This window comes from Malania oleifera, chromosome 7, assembly GCF_029873635.1.
Source record: "Malania oleifera isolate guangnan ecotype guangnan chromosome 7, ASM2987363v1, whole genome shotgun sequence".
NCBI classification, from domain to species: Eukaryota; Viridiplantae; Streptophyta; class Magnoliopsida; order Santalales; family Ximeniaceae; genus Malania; species Malania oleifera.
Window position 1 is genome coordinate 34,513,033 of NC_080423.1, and position 21,500 is coordinate 34,534,532.

The 21,500-nt window shown below is 35.8% G+C and overlaps 1 protein-coding gene across 3 annotated transcripts in view; it reads left to right on the forward strand.

The window, feature by feature from the left end:
* Positions 1-21,500, forward strand: part of LOC131160462 (light-mediated development protein DET1) — a 104,171-nt gene that overhangs the window by 47,059 nt on the left and 35,612 nt on the right. The gene's annotated exons all lie outside the window — the stretch shown is intronic.

Sequence of the window (21,500 nt, forward strand, 5' to 3'; positions counted from 1 at the left end):
AGCTGTTCTGGGATTACCCCCTTGAACTCTTCTAAAACTTCCTTAATTTTAACTGGATATTCGCCTATTTCTTCATTTTCTGAAGCTATTGGTAGAACCACGAAAGAAGGTTCTCCTCTTTTCACTCCCTTCTTGAATTGGAGGGTTGAAAGCAACTTCCTCTCATCAAAAGTGTTGTAGGCTGTGGGAACCGCACAAGGTGTATCTCCCATTATCATAAGACAATCCGCAACTGGGATCGGCATTGAGCGTGTCACTTTAAGAAAATCCATCCCCAATACCACATCAAAGTCATTGAAAGGTGCTACGGTGAAATCAATTGTTCCAGACCACGACCCCATTTGGCAGGCTACTTTAGGTGCCACTCCCACCGTGGTTAACGCTTGAGAATTCACTACTTTCAACTTCCCCACATCCTTGTCTACTTATAATTCTAACCGTTGGGCTTTTGAATCAGTATTGAAATTATGTGTGACCCTTGTATCAATCATGGCCTTGATTTTCTTTCCATTCAAAAGTAGATCAACGTACATTAAGCCCTTCTCCTGAGACTTGTTGGTAATTACTTGACGCTCTAATGCCCCCAAAAATCTCAATGCTTCTACCATATTCTGTTTTTCTTCTAGGGTTGTTGTCGGGGTTTCGGTTTCCCCTTGAAGGGCCTTTAGAGCATTCAAAGCCTTTTGTTCAAGGCACTTCGCCACTCGATGCGGTCCCATGCAAAGGAAACATGAGATCGGCAACCGACGCTCCCCACCACTTGTTCATCCGCCCCTACACTCCCTAGTCATGGGTGCTCTTTTATCTTTCCAAGAACTATTTATCTCCCTGTCCCTTCCTCCATTTGTGGGCTTATACACTTTATTGGGTCTGGAATCATTATTGGCAGACATGGGGAAATTTCACTTCCCAGAACTGTCTGAAAAATGATCCAACCGTTCAGCAACGGAGAGGGTGGAAGAGAGATTATTAACACCTTGCTGGCGCAGTTCATTCCTCGGCCATGTCTTTGTCTTCAAACCTCGGAGAAAATGAAATAGCCTATCTGATTCGGTCATATTTATGATGTCCAACATCAAGGCCTGATATTCTCGTACATAACTCCTTATTAAGCCAATCTATTGCAATTCCATTACTTTGCACCGTGCTATGCACTCTACATTTTTTTGGGTAGACTTGGGTCTTTAACGCCCGTTTCAACCCCTCCCAAGTGTTAATATCACTTATTGTGCTGAATATCATTCCATTTAGTTCTCCACCACAATTTAGCATCCCCAACAAGGTATACAGTTGCCTTATTTACCCGGTCCGTTTCTAGATCAACTCGTGAGCACACGAAGTAGTTCTCCATATCAAAGAAAAAATTATCCAGTTCCTTTGCATCTTGCGTACCCCCAAAACTTTTAGGTTTCGGTACCTTTAATCGAAAACCTTCACTTGGTTCCGCAATTGGCCTTCGGGCTATCTGCGCCATTGCATTCACTTTCATCGTCATCTCTTGTAAATCCATCTGAACCTAGTCCACAACACTCCGGACATTGCCCATCTCCTTCAAATCTTCCTTCAAAGCAATGATGGACACCTTAACATCTTCTGCAAGGAAATGAAAATTATCCGTCAGCTCCCGTAAGGAGGCCTTAAGCTTTATTGGCTCTCCCCGTTGGGATGAAAGAGATGGCAATATGCCCTCAATATGTTCCAGCCTACTCTCAAAGGCTTCCAACTGCTCGATACTCCTCTGAAAGGCCTCAAGCTCTATTAGCCTTTTCTCCAGGGATTTTACATGTGGAATGAATTTTTCAAGTTCCTCAAGTCTCTCCTCAAATTTTGATACCCCATAGAGATTTCCTCTAGGGTTTTCTTCAGCAGGCCTCAAGCTCTGTTGGCACGCCTTTCTCCTTTATCAATGTTGCCACCAACCCTTGGAGTTCACAGCATGTTGTCTCCAAGGTTACAAGTTTTGTCTCAAGCGCCTCAATGCACTCTACTTTTCCAGACTTGTTTCTCATGTTACCACTCATGGTGCTCGCACTCACTCTCTAATACCAACTATCATGGACCCCCAAAATGGGATTCAAGTAAGGGTCGTGCGGCACTCGTTGAGAGCTCTCCCTCGACGAGTCAGCCAAATCTCACACGTTCAAGCTTGCAAGCACGAGTACCAGGTGAGTTTCAATACTGAAGAGAAACAAGGAACAATATGATATCACACGAGCAATATATTCACATACACGAAGTAAGGCTACAACAATCAGGTATATCACAATCCAAGGCAACAAAACACCATAATGGAAAGGACTACTTATATTATTCAAATCCAAGAGAATAACCATACAAACATTAACACAAATAATCATATATTCATTCTAAATCCCTGGAGAATACAATTATAGCAGTATCTCTCCCCCCTTTTTCCCATTACGTTGTCACTCCCTAACACTAAGTTTTATTTCGTGCGGGGGTGGGGTGGGGTGAGATTGGATTATGGAGGGATGATTTAATGATGAAGAAGTCGTGAACAATCAGTGCTGATTGTGATTTAAAGTGAGCAACAAAGATGATAAGATAAAACTTTAGCTCATGAATCACCAAGGGGATGTCTAGTTCACATCATAAAAAATATTTCTAGAATTTCATTTTTGGGAATGACATTTTTGGTAATGGGATGTCTGCTGTATGATAGTTTGTTTTGTTAAAGCTTGTACATTGTAGGCCACAACCTAACAAGTTTAGCTTTTAGGTAAAGTGGCATTCAAAATGGTAGAGCTGGTTATAGGAAGTCCTAGATTCTAGCCTTGTTTCTTGTATTTATTGTGTGATGTTTAAAAAACTATTGTATTCCCTGTAATGGGTGTTAGTTATCATTTGTTTATCACTCCACGTGCTATCAAGCTGCATCTGTAGTGGAGTGTTAAAGCTTGATACACATTAGTGGTCCACAACCTAATTGATTAGACTTTTAGGTAAAGTGCCATTCTAACTTTTTTGTTCGGTTTGTGTTGTGAGATTTCACAAATGTACAGCCTTGTTAGTGTTTGCTTTAACATGGGAATCTTGTTACCATTATACACTTGGCATGTTTATAAATTTTATACAGCAAATAACAACAAACCATGGTTCTAAATCGCGATAGTGGGTAGCGTAACGTAACAGTAATGGGTGTAACGGGAAGTAGGAGTAGCGGATGTTACATAACGGGAAGTGGGTGTAATGGCCGTGAATTTTTTTCAAGCACACACAACCTTGTGCATATTAACATATTTGCATGTTGTAAGCTTTTAACCCTTCTTAGAAAGGGTTTTAGTGTATTTTGGATCCTTTAGTTCAACTAACAAGGTTGTTTGGTAAGGGCAAGAAATTTAAGTTTGTTTTAAACCACCATTGACAGAAAAATTATGTGTGTTTACTTATTCTTTCTCATTATTTTTATGCATGATAAATTCTTATGTGTGATAAATTAATTAATAAAACAAAAAAAAGTATACACTCCATAATTCTATTAGACACATAGGACATAGGATTATACAAATAATACAAATACTCAACAACTAGAAAAGAAAAGAAGGTTGACGTTGAAAAATATATAAAAAATATAAAATTACTAATTTTATCAAAATAAAATATTTTCCTAACAAGTTAGTATTTTCAAATCGTTGATTAATGCATCTTTTGTGAGTATTTAAAAAAGTAGTACATTTTGTATCATTATCATCCTCATAATAATATTTCTATCTCTCGTCACATTGTATATGGAGAATGATTTATGAAACGTGGGAAAAAACAAAAGTGAGAAGGAAAAATTTAAAATAAAACGATTTTTTTTTTTTTGGGCATAGCAGTCCTGTAGTGGTTACATAATGGCCGTATAGGCCTTTACGTAACGGTTGCAATTCGTAACGGCCACTATGGGCGTGATTTTTCTTCCCATTGATTTTGCGGTGTGCAACGGTATTGAGAACCCAAAAAACCGTTATGTAATCACGTTACGTAACGTTTGCGGCTGTTATTTAAAACCATGCAACAAACCAAGCCTGAAATACCACTAGGTGGGACCGACTACATGAATCCTTTTTTGCCAATTTACATGATAATGGGCACTTTAGTTCGACAAATTCAAGGCTTTAAATCCTTACTATCTCATTCCAAGTTATTTTAGGTTTACCTCGGCCACTTCTACCTCCCCTCACAGCAATTAGCTCACTCCTCATTGGGGCACTATCTGGCTTATGTTGGAGATGCCCAAACTATTTGAGCCACCTCTCCCTTATCCTTTACAGGAGTTACGCCTAACTTACATTGAATATGTTCATTTCTTAATTTATCTTGTAACGTTATACAACTCATTCACTTTAGTATATGTACATCGAATCCATGTCCTAAAACTCTCAACAGTCATAAATTAAAAAACCTTCAACACTTGATAATCTAATTAATGAAAATAATTAGGGAAAATATAGTTTCTAGGATTTAGCCATTATATTATATTATTGTAACATAATGATATTAAGTTCCCTTTAGTCAATAACTTATTATATCTATGTAATAATACTATATAATTGGGGCATTTCTGACCAAAATAGTTAGGGAAATTTTGTCCCAAAAGTAAGATTTCCATGTGAATGGAATTCGCATGAACTTACTCTTGGGGGAGGGTGGGAATGAGGTGCCCATGTTCTATGGGAATCCTTTATTCCCAAGAATATTAAGGTTTTTGCCACATCAAATTATGGTGCCCAAATAAACTTGAGAATGAGATGCCATAGGCCTCACATTCCCTAGAATATTATAAGATGATACGTACCAAACGACCCCTAATACCTTTTAGGAGTTATATTTTGAAGAAAATTTTGGTGTTTAAACATTTAGAGAGTGCAAAAACCTGATTAGAATTCTTAGTCATCAATAGTAAGTTAGTATTCTTGCAATATTTGTTTATATAAAGAGCAAGTACGACTTGGTTTCCAAATCCTAAACCAACTTAACAATGATGTCTTCATAAAATTAGGAAAAGTTTTTTCTAACTCTTACATAAAGAGGGAGGCCATTAACAATCGTGCCTTTGTTTTGTATTTAGGGTGGGCAACCCCTTTGAAGTCTTTCTAGAAATTGGATCAAACATGACCTAATGGGAAACTTGAACTTCACTTGAACGCAAAGCAACCTAACAACTTGAACACCAAGCAACATTACCTTATTTGAAAATTACCCAAATACCTATAGGACTAAAGTTTTCTTATGTTTAGGATCCGATGGACACTGTATTTGTCAAAGCATTATTGGATTTGGAATCCTTTTAAGTTTGCCTCCTGCATCATTCTCTCTTGGTAGGAGGAGAACTTGTTCTCAAGTTTTGAAATCTCAAATTTTGAAATAATTCTGTTGCACATTGTTTTGGAAGGAAATTTTGAGAAGACAAAAGTCGACTTGTAATCCCAAGTGCTGTAAGTAATAAGGTAGAACATTCTTGACTTTCATTCTTAATAATGGATTAGGTGATGTTAGAGTTAGAAATTCTAGAATCCTAGGTGAGTTGGAATCATTGGATAAAAAGGAAGAGGAAACAAAAATCTCTCGAAGAATGAGGAGGCTAGAAGGGTATTTTTTAAAGAATGAGCTTGGAGATTGATGGTTAAGGGATTAGAGTGGGATCCCATTTCTAGAGATCAGATGCTTTGGTTAGAGGGATTATTACAAGTTCTACGGATCGGATCATCGTTTCAGGCATTTTCGGGTTTTGGCTTGAAATCGAGGTAAGGCTCGGTTTTCAATTTTGATCTAGTAGTTGTGTAGGGAATAGGTTTGTGAGCATATTCTGTATTGTGGTATGTAGGGGGATTCAGTTTATATCGGTTATTTTCGAAATCAGACTCGGTATAACTGTGGTTCACGGTCCTGTGTGTGTTTTGGTGACTCATTTGGGGAAATCTGACGGGTAAAATTATGGGTTTTTCATGTTATAGTTTTTGGGAAAAAGGGGCAACAGGCTGCATCCCTGGTTTTGTTGGAAAACCGTTTATATATTGTGATATATATTGCGTTATAGGGATGGCTGTGCCTTGACTTTGTTAAATTGCATATGTTTGGAAAATCATGATTTTTGGATTACCAAATAGGTGTGGTTTGTTTGGTTATATGAGCATGCATGGTTGTGTTTTGTTGAAATGCAATAGGAACTGGGTTCTGAGTTGTTCCAGGTACTGAAAGAGTGTCCGGTTCTATATCCGAGGGCGTGTGTATCGTCTCCCATGTTTGGTAAGAGTGTCCGGCTCTATATCCAAGGGCATGAGCCTTACCGGCTGATCAACGAAGGGTGTGGATCCACCAGTTGTAATGGTACGATGCCATGGGAGCCTGGGGCTAGCCATGTGCCGGGGACGTCGTGTAATGTGGGCCGGCTTCGGGCCGAAGGGTGTGACGACACTGGGTTGCTTGATCATATGTGTGTGCGTGTATGCACTGTACTGGAACTGTTTTGTGAAAATACTGGAATTGCATTTAACTATGTATGTTTTGTGCTTCATGATAAAACTCATATGCCACACACCGATATAACCTGTGTCTGCCTTACTGAGAGGTGTCTCACCCCTGCTGTACGTAGATATTTTTTTGGTTCTTCGGGTAACCGGAACTAGCGTCCTGGTGTAGGGGCGTAGTGGTCGGTGTACTGCGAGAAGTACCTGGGTAAGTCCTAGGCCTATGCTAGGTGGTCTTTTGGGGGTTTTGGTTGCCACACGGGTTTGTCATGAATTTGGTGGAGTTTGACTCCTTTGTATAGACTCTGGTATGGTATTGACTATGTATAGAAAGACTTATCTTCCGCTGCGTTTTTGTTGTGTATGTGGATGTGTTTAGGGTGCTTGGGAACCTCACGGGGTCGGACCCTCATTCTTTGTACTGTACCTTGATTTTGTATGATACAGGGACCAGTTAGGTTACTATTGCACCCTTGGGTCCCATTACCGGGTTCGGGGCGTGACAGGAGGAGGAGTAGATGATGTGGGTAGTTTTTGGGATGGACAAGAATAAGGCTTTGGGTCTATATGGTTTTAATTTGTCTTCTTTTAGGACTGCTAGGATATTATTAAGGACGACCTATTTAAAGTTTTTCCTAAATTTTGTGGGAATGAGAGGTGAGTGAGAATGAATTCTACTTCTATTACCCTCATGCCTGAGAAATCTAGATCCATTAAGATAAAGGACTTTAGACCTATTAGTCTAGTCTCTCCTGTTCATAAGGTCATCACAAAAGTTCTCGCTAATAGGTAGAGTGCGGTGTTGAATAAGTCTATTTCTATGACTCAGAGTGCTTTTATGGTGTGGGGGAGGGTGGGGGCACAAATTTTGGATGTTATTTGATGACTAATGAGGTAGTGGAGAATATTCATAGGAGGAAGAGGGGATTTATTTTTAAATTGGATTTTGAGAAGGCCTATGATAGAATTAGTTGGAGTTTTTTGGATAAAATTTTTGTGAGAAAGGGTTTTGGTGAGCATTGGCGTAGATGGGGGGTTGTTTGTCTAATGTATGGTTCTCGATAGTTGTCAATGAGGAACTTAAGTCTTGGTTTAGGGCTTTGAGGGGCATTACATAGAGGGATCCTCTTTTGCCTTCTTTTGTTTTTGTTAGTTGCTGATGTATTGAGTAGAATGGTGGTTAGGGGGATGGTGAGAGTGTTGGAAGTGGGGTGAGAGGGAGTTGTGGTCTCTCATTTTTGGTTTGTAGATGATACCATTTCATTTAGAAGATCACAACTCCTTCTAATTGGTTTCCATCCTCAAAAGTTTTTAAGAGAATTTCAGGACCTAAAATAAACATGGGAAAAGTGGATTAAATATTAATGTTTCCGTTGATTGAGTTAGGGAGTGAACTTCTGTTGTGGGGTGTGGTATATTAGAGTGACCTTTAACTTATCTAAGGGTTTTGTGGGGGGGGGTGGGGGGGGGGGGGGCGGCAATCCTAGATGTGCAGATTTTTGGAACCCAGTAGCGGAGAGAGTTGCTAAGAGTCTTGATAGTTGGAAAGGGGCCCTTTGGGGGTAGAATCACTCTCATCTAGACCTGGTTATCTAGTATCCCGTTCTATTTTTGGTTTGTTTTTAGAATCCCAGTGGGGTTTGCTAGGAAAATTGAGAAAGTCATGAGGGATTGGTCCAGGGTTGGGGGTTTTAGGGATCATTTAGTAAGATGGGATGAGGTTTGTAGGTCTAAATTAGAGGGAGGGCTGAGTCTTAGAAATTTGGTTTTTAAAAACATTGCCCCTTTAGCTAAATGGTTATGGCATTTTCCCTTATATGACCATTCCCTTTGGCATAGTGTGAATAGAAGCAAGTGCGGGATGGGTGAGAATGGGTGGGGTACCAATGGTAGTTTGAGATGTTCATCAAACATTAATTTGTTTTTTGGGGGGGGAGGGGGGGGGGGGGAATGGTTTTGAATTCGATTTTGGAAAGATCTGTGGTTAGGGAATGATATTTTAGCCACATTTTTCGATGTCTCTTTTGTTTGAGCTCAGGGCAAGATGGTAAGATTTCTTTCTTTGTGGTTGATTCGGGTAGCCCTTTGGTTCTTGGAATTTTCATTTAAGAAGACCTCTCAACGATGGAGAACTGTTACATCTTTCATCCTTGTTAATGTTATTGAGCAACTGTCGTCTTTCTTCAACTAGGGATACTTGGTCTTGGGCTTTGGATCGTTCAGGGGTATATTCATGTAAATCTCTTCTTGAGTCCGTTCTAATTCTTGTTTTTCCCTATATTAATCTGTTTTGAAGGCAAAAGCTTCCCCCAATATTAATGCTTTCATATGGCTGATTGTGCTTAATAAAATCAACAGCAATAACCTGTTGTAAGTCAGGAGACCTTTGAAATAATTTATTTTTTACACTGACTATGCTAGGAGAATTTGGAAAAAATTGTTTGGTGTAATGGGTGAATATTGGGTGTCTGGTGCTAGTGGAGGAATTGTTGTCTATTTCTTTTGAGGTGTTTGGTAGAAGGAAGGAGAGGATGACACTATGGAAATGTGGTATTTTTGCTGTTTTGTGGGTATTATGGCTGGAGCATAATGCATGTATGTTTTCAGCGAGTAAAATGAATTGGCAGCTGGTTTGGGAGAAGATTCATTATCTGGCTCCTTTATGGTGTGTCGTGATCGGTTGCTTTAATGGAGTTAATATTTTGGATATTCAGCAAGATTGGAGGAATCTTCTGGTCTGAATTTTGTGTGTGTGTGTTTGTGTGTTTTTTTTTTTTTTCATTTTTGTTTTATTAGTTTGTTTTTTCTGGATTTTCCAGAATTTTGATCGGAGAGGTCTCTTTCTCTTTTTTGTAAAATCTCCTCTTATCAATGAAATCCTTTCTTTTGTTGTCAAAGAAATAATGGATCAGTTGATCTTGGTTGATCCAACTCCACCTCATTGTTGGAGGATATGATAATATTGCTTGAATCCTTTTCACTAAGGCCATGGAAGGTGTTTCAAATGACAAAATTGAAGGTACTTGGTATGGGCTACTTAGTCATAACTTATTTTGCTGTTCTACACTTGTATTTTAAACCCCATATTTTTTTTTTATATACACTGAATTCATGTTGACAGTTGTTCATTACATTGAAAATTAAGGGTTTTGGATCTTTAGACCCTTGATTCAAAAATTTATCTTACTCGTTTTCAACTTTACTAATCTCAAGATGATCCGAATATGGGTTTGACTGGTCAGCTATAGGTGTAACTTTAGGAGCAACATTAGAAAAAAATTGGAGTTTGCCCACCTCTTCATGCATTTTGAGAATCTGATTAGTTGCTAACATGTTCTTAAAATCATGAAATTTTGAAATTTTTCGTCAAAATATCTGCTTTCCATCATCCTCACAATCAAAATGGCTGTCAATTTTCATCTTCAAAACTTCAACAAACCATCTGAAATTTATCAAAATCTCGAAATTTTGGTGAAACTTGTTGAAATTTTAATCATAGAATGAAATTTCCTTGGAATTTAAATTTGGATTTTGACACAAAATGCAATTTCTAACATAATTGTTAATGGTTATTTGGTCATTTTGCATTATTAGTATGTGTTAAGAGTTATGTTAGTGTTGTACTTGACATATATTATAAATAGAGGGAGAGACCTATCATTGATGTTTGGTCTTCCATTTTACCCAATTATTCAACATGGTATCAGAGCAAGATCCTACCTAAACCCTAATTGCATGACTGCTGCTAAATCAAGCCCTAAACATCATAATACCACACAAACCTGCTGCTGTAGAAGGATCATGGTCTTAAATTTCCACGAAATTGTCGAAATTTCTGGTTTTCATCACCCTCAAAATCGAAACGGCAGTTGATTTCTGTCTTGCATAATTTCCATCAAAATCTCAACGAATCATCCGAAATTTTGGCAAAACTTGTTGCAATTCTAGCCATACAATGAAATTTCGTCAGAATTCAAATAAGAAATTTAGGAGTTAAGTGGAATTTCTATCTTAATTTATTTTATCGAAACAAATATTATTACAAGTGCTTTTGAAATTTTATGAAAATTAAACATAGAGTGTCATTTTATTTAATCATTCATGTCTAAATTATCATTATTTGTATAATAAATAATATTTTTATGATTTATCAATTTCATTTGTATTAACTGAATATGTTTAATGTACATTATCTTACAAATATGTTTGATACACATACTATTAGTCCTAAAACTTATATTATTATGTTTGTTAACCATATCTAAAGTTTGACAAAGAATTCCATGCTTTACTACTAATTTCCATTATTTTTTCAAATCAAAATCAAAATTGACATTGAAATCGAGATTTCCGTCGAAATTTCGATACTTTTGGAGCTTCGAAATTTGAGTCAAAATTGAAATTTAAGACCTTGAGAAAGATCATCAGCATCACCAAGATCCAGGAGCAGGTTCAGCAGTTGCTGGAATAGCTGCAATCACCAGAAAAATCCAGGATGCCACTGCCCACTTCAAAAACCTCAAGAAATACCTCACATTTTGCTAACCACATAGCAAGTCACCAAATCTGCTGATCTGCCAGCCTGCAAAATTTCACAGCTGTGGAGCCTCCACTCGCTGCCACATGCCGGCCAGCAGTGCCAACCCCACACGCAGGCGTGTGAGAGTCTTTTGAGCAGCCGTTTTGCTTTGGTTTCCTCCTGAATATCTTGAATCCTTCGCTGCATCATAATACCAATTGTCATCTATTTTTGTCCAAAGATATCACCTTTTTAGTTGCTCATGTGCGGCATTCTGAGAATCATTGTTTGCTAATTCCCAAAGCTATTGATCAATGTTTATTGAGTTCACTGAGGTCTGAAACAGTGGTATTACTGTGTTCTTGTTTTGTTTTTATCCTGTTTATTGAGTGCTTATGGTTTGCTTTGGTTCTCGAACGTTGTGTGTTGGGATGGTATCCACGAACTCCAGAGAATGTTGTTCACTGTATTTCTGATTTGCTAGCGTATATAGGCATTTTGCATTTTAGAATGGAGTTCCCAAATCTCAAAAGTATGTTTCCCTTGTCAGGCACTTGTTTGAGTGAAAAGTGTACTATAACTGTATTGGAGGAAGAGTATATAAGGTTCCTACATTATCATGCATGTCATCACATTGCATCTTTTGCTCATAAGCATAATTCTACAGTTTGTATAACATCTGGTATCTCTCCCACTAGTCCTTGGGTCATTGAATCTGCTGCTATTGACCACATGACACGTGTAATCAACATCTTTTTTGCCTTTCAATATCCTAAAAGTATACCTCAAGTTGCTCTTGCTGATGGGCCCACAATTACAATTAAGGGGATAGGAACAATAAATCATACTCCCTTTGTCTCTTTCTTTTGTTTTGTACATTGCTAAGTCCCTTTTCAAATTTTGTCAATTAGTAAGCTTACAAAGGCACTAAATTGTTCAATAACTTTCTTTCATGATTCTGTGGTTATTTAGGATCTGAAGACGAGGAAGACAATTTGCATAGGATGTGAGGCTCGAGGACTATACTACTTTGAGTTGCTCTCTTCTCCCATTGCCTACACAGCCGCTGCTACGCCACTTCAATCCATTGTCGCCTTGGTCGTTCGTCCTTAGACAATTTGAAATAGCTATTTCCTACCTTGAGTTATGTGTCTAGTCTTGAGTGCGAGTCTTATCACTTGAGAAAACATCATCGTGTTCCTTTTTCTTCTTGGGTCACAAACAGGCAGATAGTCCTTTCATGCTTATTCATTCCGATGTTTAGGGTTTTAGTTATGTCATGTAGAAAATGAGGTTTTGGTACTTTGTTGCATTTGTCGATGACTACTCCAAGATGGCTTGATTGTATTGAATAAAATATTTTCTTGACTTGTTTAATATATTTTGTGTCTTCTGTTATCAAATAATGACTCAATGCCAGTCAAAATACTTCATACTGATAATGCAAAGGAGTACTTTAGTACCCAATTCAATACCTATATGACTAATTCTGGTATTATCCATCACATCTTGTGCCCACACTCCACAACAAAATGGAGTTGTAGAATGGAAAAACAAACATATTCTCGAAGTCACTTGTACCCTGTTATATATAATGAATGTCCCCAAAGTTTTTTGTAGTGGTGTCATGCTCACTGGTTGCTCTCTCATTAATAAAAGGTCGTCCTTTGTCCTTGGTGGTAAAATCCCATATTCAGTTATCTTTCCTAAGGCTCTTTTGTTCTCTTTTCTTCTTGGAATATTTGGTTGTTTCTTTTGTCCATTAGTTAACTCTAGGAACGAATAACTTGGATTCTCATGCTATCAAATGTATTTTTCTGGGGTATTCCTATACTCAAAAGGGATAACGATGTTATAGTCCTACTTTGCATCGATCCTTGTCTCTACTGATGTCACCTTTTTTGAGTCTACTCCATACTAATTTGATTCCTTGAGTTCTAATGACCTTAAACCTTTCCTATGCTTTGCCTTCTAGATCCTAACCAATATTTGTGCACAATCTTCCTACATCTTCATCCAGTTTGAGTCTTTCTCATCACTTGGATTATCCCACTTTGTAGGTATATGCACAAGGACTCGAGGGAGGAGAGCCTTCTATAGCTTCCATTTCTATGCCTTTGATTCCCATGTCGGATGATCCTATTTCTCAAGATTTTGATCCGCCCATTGCTATTTGAAAAGGTAAACATAGTTGTACCCAACATCCAACATCCAATCTCTAATTTGGTTTGTTATGATTTCTTATCACCCAAATGTTACTGTTTTGTTAGTACTTTTTCTTTTGTTGCTCTCCCAAAATCTATTTTTTAAAGCCTTGTCCTATTTTGGGTGGAGAAATGTAATGATTGAAGAGATGCGTGCACTATAGGATAGTGATACTGTGGAGCTAGTACCTTTACCTCCTGATAAGTCTGTGGTTGGTTGTTGTTGGGTGTATACCGTGAAGGTCAATCCAAATGGTTCCATTGCTTGATTGAAGGTTTGCGTTATTGCTAAGGAATATTCTTGTGTATTGTTTGGATCATTAAGACATTTTGTCCATTTGCTAAGCTTGCTTTAGTATGTTTGTTCATCTCCTTAGCCACTACTTGTCATTGGCCTCTACATCAATTAGATGTGAAGAATGCCTTCCTACATGGTGATCTTCAAGAGGAGGTCTATATGAAGCAAGTGTTGGAAATCATTTTAATATTGAGCAGAATGAGTACAATAGTATTCATAAATAAAAAAAAATTATAACATAAATTAAAACCCGTAAATAGTAGTAGTAGGAATAGTAGGCTGAAGCACGGTAATCTGTTGTCCTAAACCTGAACTTGCTGCCACTTCGGTGCAGTTGGTACTCTGCATCCGATCTCTAGGATTCGACTGCCTATAGGTTCTAGTAAGCTACACACTAAATCAGTTGCCTTTGAACTAATCAGTTTGAAACTCAGCTAAAGAAAAAGGGATTAAATAAGAAACTCATTTATCTCTTTATATTGTTAGTTTATCTCTTTTTGATATCTCTATATCTTTTTCACAACTAACAATTCCCTTATATAAGTTTTGTAAATTAGCTGTTGTTACTGGCATAAATTCAAAGAAATAAATAAGATATTAATAACATTTGTAAAATAAATTGTACAATTAAAACAATAATCATCGGATTTATTATAAAATATGTAATTAAATTTCAGTATAAAATCATAAAACAATTTTACATTGAAACAAGATAATTTTAAAAGACTACCTAAATTTTGGATCATAAATTACAACAAGGCCAACGACCCCCCTCTGATTCAAAATTTTAAGAAAAAAAAATTTAAACTATTCAAGCTGAGTGAAGTAGAGTGCAATATATAGGTAAAATAAATATTTTTTGAACCTGGATCCCTTTATTGCAAACCAGCTATCTCACGAACACACTCAATAACAAAATTGGGTTGAAGTTCTCTCGAGTTAGTGCATTTTCTTGGTTGTGTGCCTGCATGGAAAATTCATGGGTGCTCTGGAGACTTCGCCGAAGTGTCACAATAGATGGCTCCATCTTCACACTCATATGGCTCCATCAAGTGTACCCTGTAGCTAAGTGCACCTCCAATTTAAGCTATGGATCTATTAAGAGATTTTTCTCAACCTCACACATTGCAGTGAGCACTATATATATCACAGGAAGGGAAAGTAGTGGTGCTTTCATCGGCCACTCAACCATCTTGTTTCCCCATTGAACCTATATGTTGGGATCTCCATTTCCTAGGTTGGGTTGCCATCACAGGTGGCTTGCCCAATTGGCTTAAGTCACATTCCTCTTGGTATATTTCTACTAGATATCTATTTAATCCATTAGTTAAAGGTCTCATATTTCAACTTTTGTTTACGTAGTTTTCATTAATACCCCCCACATTTTTGTAGTCACTCTCCAAAGTCCAATTGGTTAGTCCACATTTACACAATTGCCAATGCTGTTACATGTACTTATTATCCATTTGGACAATACACCATATAATTTACACATCACGTTTGTTTATAACTAACATACTTTAATTTTTCCACATCATTTTTCAGCTTGTAGAATTGATGACTCCATCACCATACTATTGCTTTCACGCATTGAACCTCACTTGCTCTTGTCAATTTGCTTTTGAAGAGATAAACAAAAGCTTTAATTAATAATTATGAAAGCATATATGATTTAATTTTGATATTTATGCACTTATATGTTTAATATATATAAATAGGAATACAAATGATCATGCTAGATAACCCCCACTTATTTACAGTAATAATTTTGTGCCACCAACAAAAATTCACCTCATTTTGGGAAAAATGGATAATATCTTATATAATGGAATGAAATGATGGAATATTATGATGTTGTCAACTGCAAATAGTAGCAATGATTGTAGAAGTTTTTCACTTATATACAAAGAAATTACTTTACGAAATCCATGTCCCTGAAGCATTTATATAATAAGATCAATTCAGGAGCACAAGTTCATTGTGCACATATGCATTGACCAATTTATAAAAAAAAAATCAATAACAGTAAGGAGTTGCTCGAGCCACAATTTTAGAATTTGATCAATCCTTTTTTCTGTCATTGAGATGGAGAACTGAACCAAGAATTCTTTCTTCATCATCAATCAAATCACTATTCGCGACCCAGGATACTATTTTATCATCAATCCAATCACCGTTTACATTTTTTCTTTTTCTTATCACTGAATAGATCTCTTTACTTGTATGACTTATATATCTCATATTTCTTGAAAAAGTGATTCGATTGATGGGATTTGGTATGATATTTAGGATTTTTTTTTAAATACTTGGATCAATTATAAAAATTATAATCGGTGCCATGTTTCTTATGCCATAGTTATTATAACATTGTAACCCCCCACGCCCAATTAGCATAATATATTTGTGCAGCTGATGGAGAATCATATTTAATCAAAGTATGTATACTCACATGTAGACTACAAACATTTCATAAAAATTTTAGATATTAAAATTTAATGCTAACTCAACCATAAATACCTCACCAAATCGAGACGCTGTTAATTTGGTTTAAACCCCAAACGTGAACCCACCTTTGTTCTGGTTGTCAGAATCATGTAGTGTTCTCCACATAATTTTTAATAAAACATATATGAAGCACTGCATGTAGCTATATATTATTAACTTATAATTCTTACCTTTGTGACCTATTCAATTAACTTGGGTAAAAGTACTTATTTCCAACAAATTTGCAATGATTAGGAAGGCAACTATGAAGATCTATCTATCATAGACTTCTTGTAACAGGCGCAGTCTATGACATGTCACTGCAATTGCATAACAAATTAATGATATAAATTTTCTACAATATTTGTAACATCATTTGCAATTGATTTTGCCATCAGCTGCAATGTACCGCTTCCTCCCCACCCCACTCCACCCCCCCTCCCCAAAAGTTGTGCAATGCACAAACTGGAAAAGAAAGTATCATTTAAACTTCATTCTAACAAACATAAATAATATCAATGGAACAGGTTACACAACAATTCAAACCAAATACAAAATCAAAACTACAAGGGGTCCAATTTAATTTAAATAATTGTGAAAATGGTAATTATATCACGGTCTTAAGAAAAGGAACAAAGTCAACAAACACATTCTTAACTAACACATTACTTGATCCAACCATTTCTTGCCAACTTCAGCAGATCATGATTGCATCAATTAACAAATTGCCTTGATCATCAATACAATATTCAGACCCGACCAGAACCCCAAAACTCAACCACAACAAATCAGGACAAGATGGTTAGACGTAAATTTTATGTGTGCAAGAAAAGTATGTTACTACATGCTTGTGCTCATTGTGCTAAAATGATTTGGTTTTAGGTTGTTGGAAATTATTTTAATTTTGAGCACAATGAGCACAATAATATTCATAAATAAAAATAAATTATAAAATATATTAAAACCCGTAACTGGTAGTAGTAGAAATTGCAGGCTGAAGCACAATAATCTGTTGTGCTAAAACCAAATTCATCGCCACTTTGGTGAAGTTGGTACTCAGCGGCTGCTCTTCACGATTCAACAACCTATAGCTTTTTGGTAAGCTGCACACTAAACCAATTGCCTCTGAACTGATCCCAATCTCAACTAAAGAAAACAAATTAAATAAGAAACTCATTTATCTCTTTATGTTGTTGGTTCATCTTTTTTGATATCTCTATATCTTTTTCACATCAGCTAACAATTCTTTAATATAGGTTTCATAAATTACTATTGTTACTAGAATAAATCCAAAGAAATAAATAAGATATTACATAAAATACTGAGAAATAACAAATGGACTGTTATAACGTTTATAAAATAAATTATATAATTAAAGCAATAACCGCTTGATTTATCATAAAATATGTAATTAATTTTCAGTTATAAATTCTTAAAAACAATTTTACATCAGAATAAAATATTTAAACAATTTGCCCAAAATTTTGAATCATAAATTTTGTAGGGTATACTTGATGGAGTCTACCTATATGAGTGTGAAGGTGGGGCTGCCTTCTATGAGACCTTAGCGAAGTCTTTAGAGCACTCATGAATTATCCGGGTAGGGCGCGTGTCCAAGAAAATGTGCCAACCCGAGAGTACTTGAACTCGATTTTGTTGTAGAGTGTGAGTTGTTAAGATAGTTGGCTTGCAATAAAGGGATCGATGTTCAAAAAATATTTATTTTACCTGTATGTTGCAAATTCTATATTCTAACATATTGTTTTGATTCAAGTCCAAAGGACATTTGGCCTAATGCACTCCACTTCACACAACTTGATTAGTTTTCATTTTTTTTTTTTTTTTTAATTTTGAATTAGTGGGGGATTGTTGGTCTCATTGTAATTTATGATTCAAAATTTTGGGTAGTTTTTTAAAGTTATTTTTAATTTAAAATTGTTTGTATGATTTTATAACTGAAATTTAATTGTGTATTTTATAATAAATATGACGGTTATTGTTTTAATTATATAATTTATTATAAATGTTATAACAGTCAATTTATTATTTTCAGTTTTTTACTTATATATTATTTATTTATTTGGATTTTATTCCAGTAACAACGACTAATTTAAAAAACCTATATAAAGGAATTGTTAGTTTTTGTGAAAAGGATGTAGAGATAGCAAGAAGAATGATCTAACAATATAAAGAGATAAATGAGTTTCTTATTTAATTTCTTATCTTTAGCTGAGATTGGGTTCAATTCAGAGGCAGCTGGTTTAGTGTGCAACTTACTAGAAGCTATAGGCTATCGAATCCTAGAGATTGGACATCGAGTGCCATTCAACTACATTGAAGTGGCGGCGATCTGTTTTAGGACAACGTATTATTGTGCTTCAACCTACAATTTCTACTATCACTAATTATAGGTTTTAACTTATTTTTTAATTTATTTTTATTTATAAATATTATTATACTCATTTTGCTCAATATTAAAATAATTTCTTTTAGCAACCACCTGGGTTTGTTGCTCTAGAGGTGTCATGCTTAGTGTATCGGCTCAAGAAATCATTATACGATTTAAAACAATCTTTGAGAGCATGGTTTGGTTGATTTAGTGCTATCGTACATGAGTTTAGCCTCCAATGGTGTGCAATGTATCACTTTGTATTTAATCGTCATACTCCATTTGGCAGGATTTTGTTTATTGTGTATTTAGATGATATTGTGATTATTGGAGAAGATGATCAATCCAAGATCTAAAGCTTTTCTTATAGACTTAATTTCAATCCAAGAATTTGGACCATTGAAGTACTTCTTCGAAATACAAGTATCGAGATCTCTTGTGAGTCGCAAAGAAAGTATGTTCTTGATCTATTAAATGATGTTGGGTTGTTGGAATCCAACCCTATTATACACCTATGGATCCCAACAGTAAGTTAGTGGTAGATACAGGTGATTTGTTGCCTAACCTAGGATATCAGAGATTTGTTGGAAAGTTGAATTATCTTGCAGTCACTTGACCGGATGTATCTTTCACGACAAGTGTTGTGAGTTAGTTTCTCGATTCTTCAAGAACAAGTCACCAGGATGCACTAATTCGCCTTTGAGATAGCCTAAAGGTGCTCTAGGGAGAGGTTATTATATCAAGAATTCAGGATTGGGGTCACACTCATATTCTAGATATACAAATGCAAATTGGGTTGAGTTTCCTTCTAACCAAGGATCTACAGCTGGGTACTATGTCTTTGTTAGTGGTAATTTGTTTTCTTGGAAGAGTAGGAAACAAACTGTGTTGGCCAGGTCCAGTGCTGAATCACATTATAAGGCTATGACTCGCACTACATGTGAACTTGTTTGGTTAAAGAACATGTTGGAAGAACTGGGTTTTACACATTCTCAGCCTATGGAGCTGATGTGTGATAGTTGAGCTACTATTCATATTGCCTCCAACCTGATCTTCCATGAGCTGACAGAGCAGATTGAAGTTGATTACGACTTTGTGCTGGAGAAACTTGTACAAAAGCTTATTACAACCACTCTTGTGAAGTATGATTTACAACTTGTTGATTTATTCACTAAATCCTTGGGAGGTCCTCATGTGAACTTCATTTGTAACAAGCTAGGAGCATATGATATTTATTTTACAGCTTTTGGGGGAGTGTTAATTGTTATTTAGCATTATTATTATGTGTTATAGTAAGGGCATTATGGTCATTGGTATTGTACTTGACATATATTATAAATAGAGGGAGAAACCTACATTGATGTTAGTTCTTCCATTTTACCCAATTATTCAACTGTAATTGATTGTATTTTTTTTTTTTTTTTGAAACAAAAAATTTTTACAATGGTGTTTGAAATTGTATGAAAAATTAAACTTACAACAACATTTTATATAACCATTTATGTCTAAGTTATCTTTCTTTACTTGTATAATAAATAATTTTTAATTGATTTATAACTTTCATTTATATTAATTGAATGTGTTTAATACAAATATATGTTTAATGCATATTATTTTACAATTATTACACCTCATACACAACATAGATGTATTTAATTTATAACCTATTAGTCCTAAAACTTATATTATTATGTTTGTTAACCATTTCTAATATATTATGAAAGAATTTCCTGCTTTGCTACCATTTCCATCATTTTCTCAAATTGAAATTGAAATTTCCATTGAAATTTCTTTATTTTTAAAGCTTCAAAATTTTAGTTGAAATTGAAATTTAAGACCTTACTTGCTAACTAGCTGATATTGTTGGTTAGGAGAACATTCATGTCATGTGCATCTTCACTCTCTTAAGTACATGTTCCTCTTTGCCAAGAAAACTGGGATCTTCCTTCTAATCAGAACCTTTTCCTTTGGACATTTCTCTGCATATTGTCCTCCTTTTCTTTTTGACATTTCTCTGTATTTTGTCGTTACCCTCCTGTCTCTTCAGCCCAGTGTATTGACACTTTTAACTGTATGATGTCTCTTTGCTGTCAACTGGCACATTTGCCTGCTATCCTACTGCTTCAACCTGGTAATTATGTATATGGGTTTTCTTTTTGGCACAATCAACCAATGTTTTTAGTTGTTCACAGATGAAGCATCAGCAGAAATTTCTGACTGCTGCCTGCACATTTAGTGTTGTAGAATAGGCAGAACCAGCTCCTTGTTTAGGATTATGGGCTACATGACTGCAGAAGGATCCTTCAAACTGATATCTTCATTATTTGGTAGGCTTAAATTGATGTTTCTCTTCATAAGAAAAAAGCAAGGAATTGCTTAATCATATTTTGTTTCATCCAGTAGTCTTTTATGGGTGCTTTCAAATCTGATCAGGTTCTGTTTGACATTCTGCTACCATTGTTGTCTCAAACTTTCAACTTCACCAAATGATTTTTTCACCACTGTGAATAGATTAACAATCAAAATAATCTTCTATGGACTTAATATATGGACACAGTTTCATATATTTTGATTTACATTTTTACATTTTTCCCTTTGATTAGTGCCTCTTGCTCAATTCTATAGGATGTGATCATCCTTTATTCTGATCTCATTATGCCTCTTATTGCATTTGTTTGCAGCATCACACTTTTGTTCTGGTTGCAAAGCTGATAAAAATGAAGCTAGATTCCTTGAGAATTTTTGTGATCTGGTGGAGTTGATATTAATGAAATTTCAGCAAACAAGTTGTCATGTACCCTATACTATTAATGAAAGACAGATAAATTGAAAGTACGGGCCTGAAATCTCATTAATTTCAAATCCATCAGATCCTAAAGGTTCAATTATTTGATCTGCTGGTCCTATTCTTGTACATTTCTTTTTAGAAAGGATATTGAGCCTATCACTTTTGACAAAATCCTTTAATGTTCAAATTGTTTGTGCTTACCCTAATCTTTAACATGTCCAGCTATTGATATTTATAGTGGTCACCTAAAACCTTTGGAGGCATAAGCCACTAGTGTGGGATTGAGCTGTGTTATTCAGCTTTGAATACTTTACATTGTAAATGAAGTTCTTAAACGTGCACTTC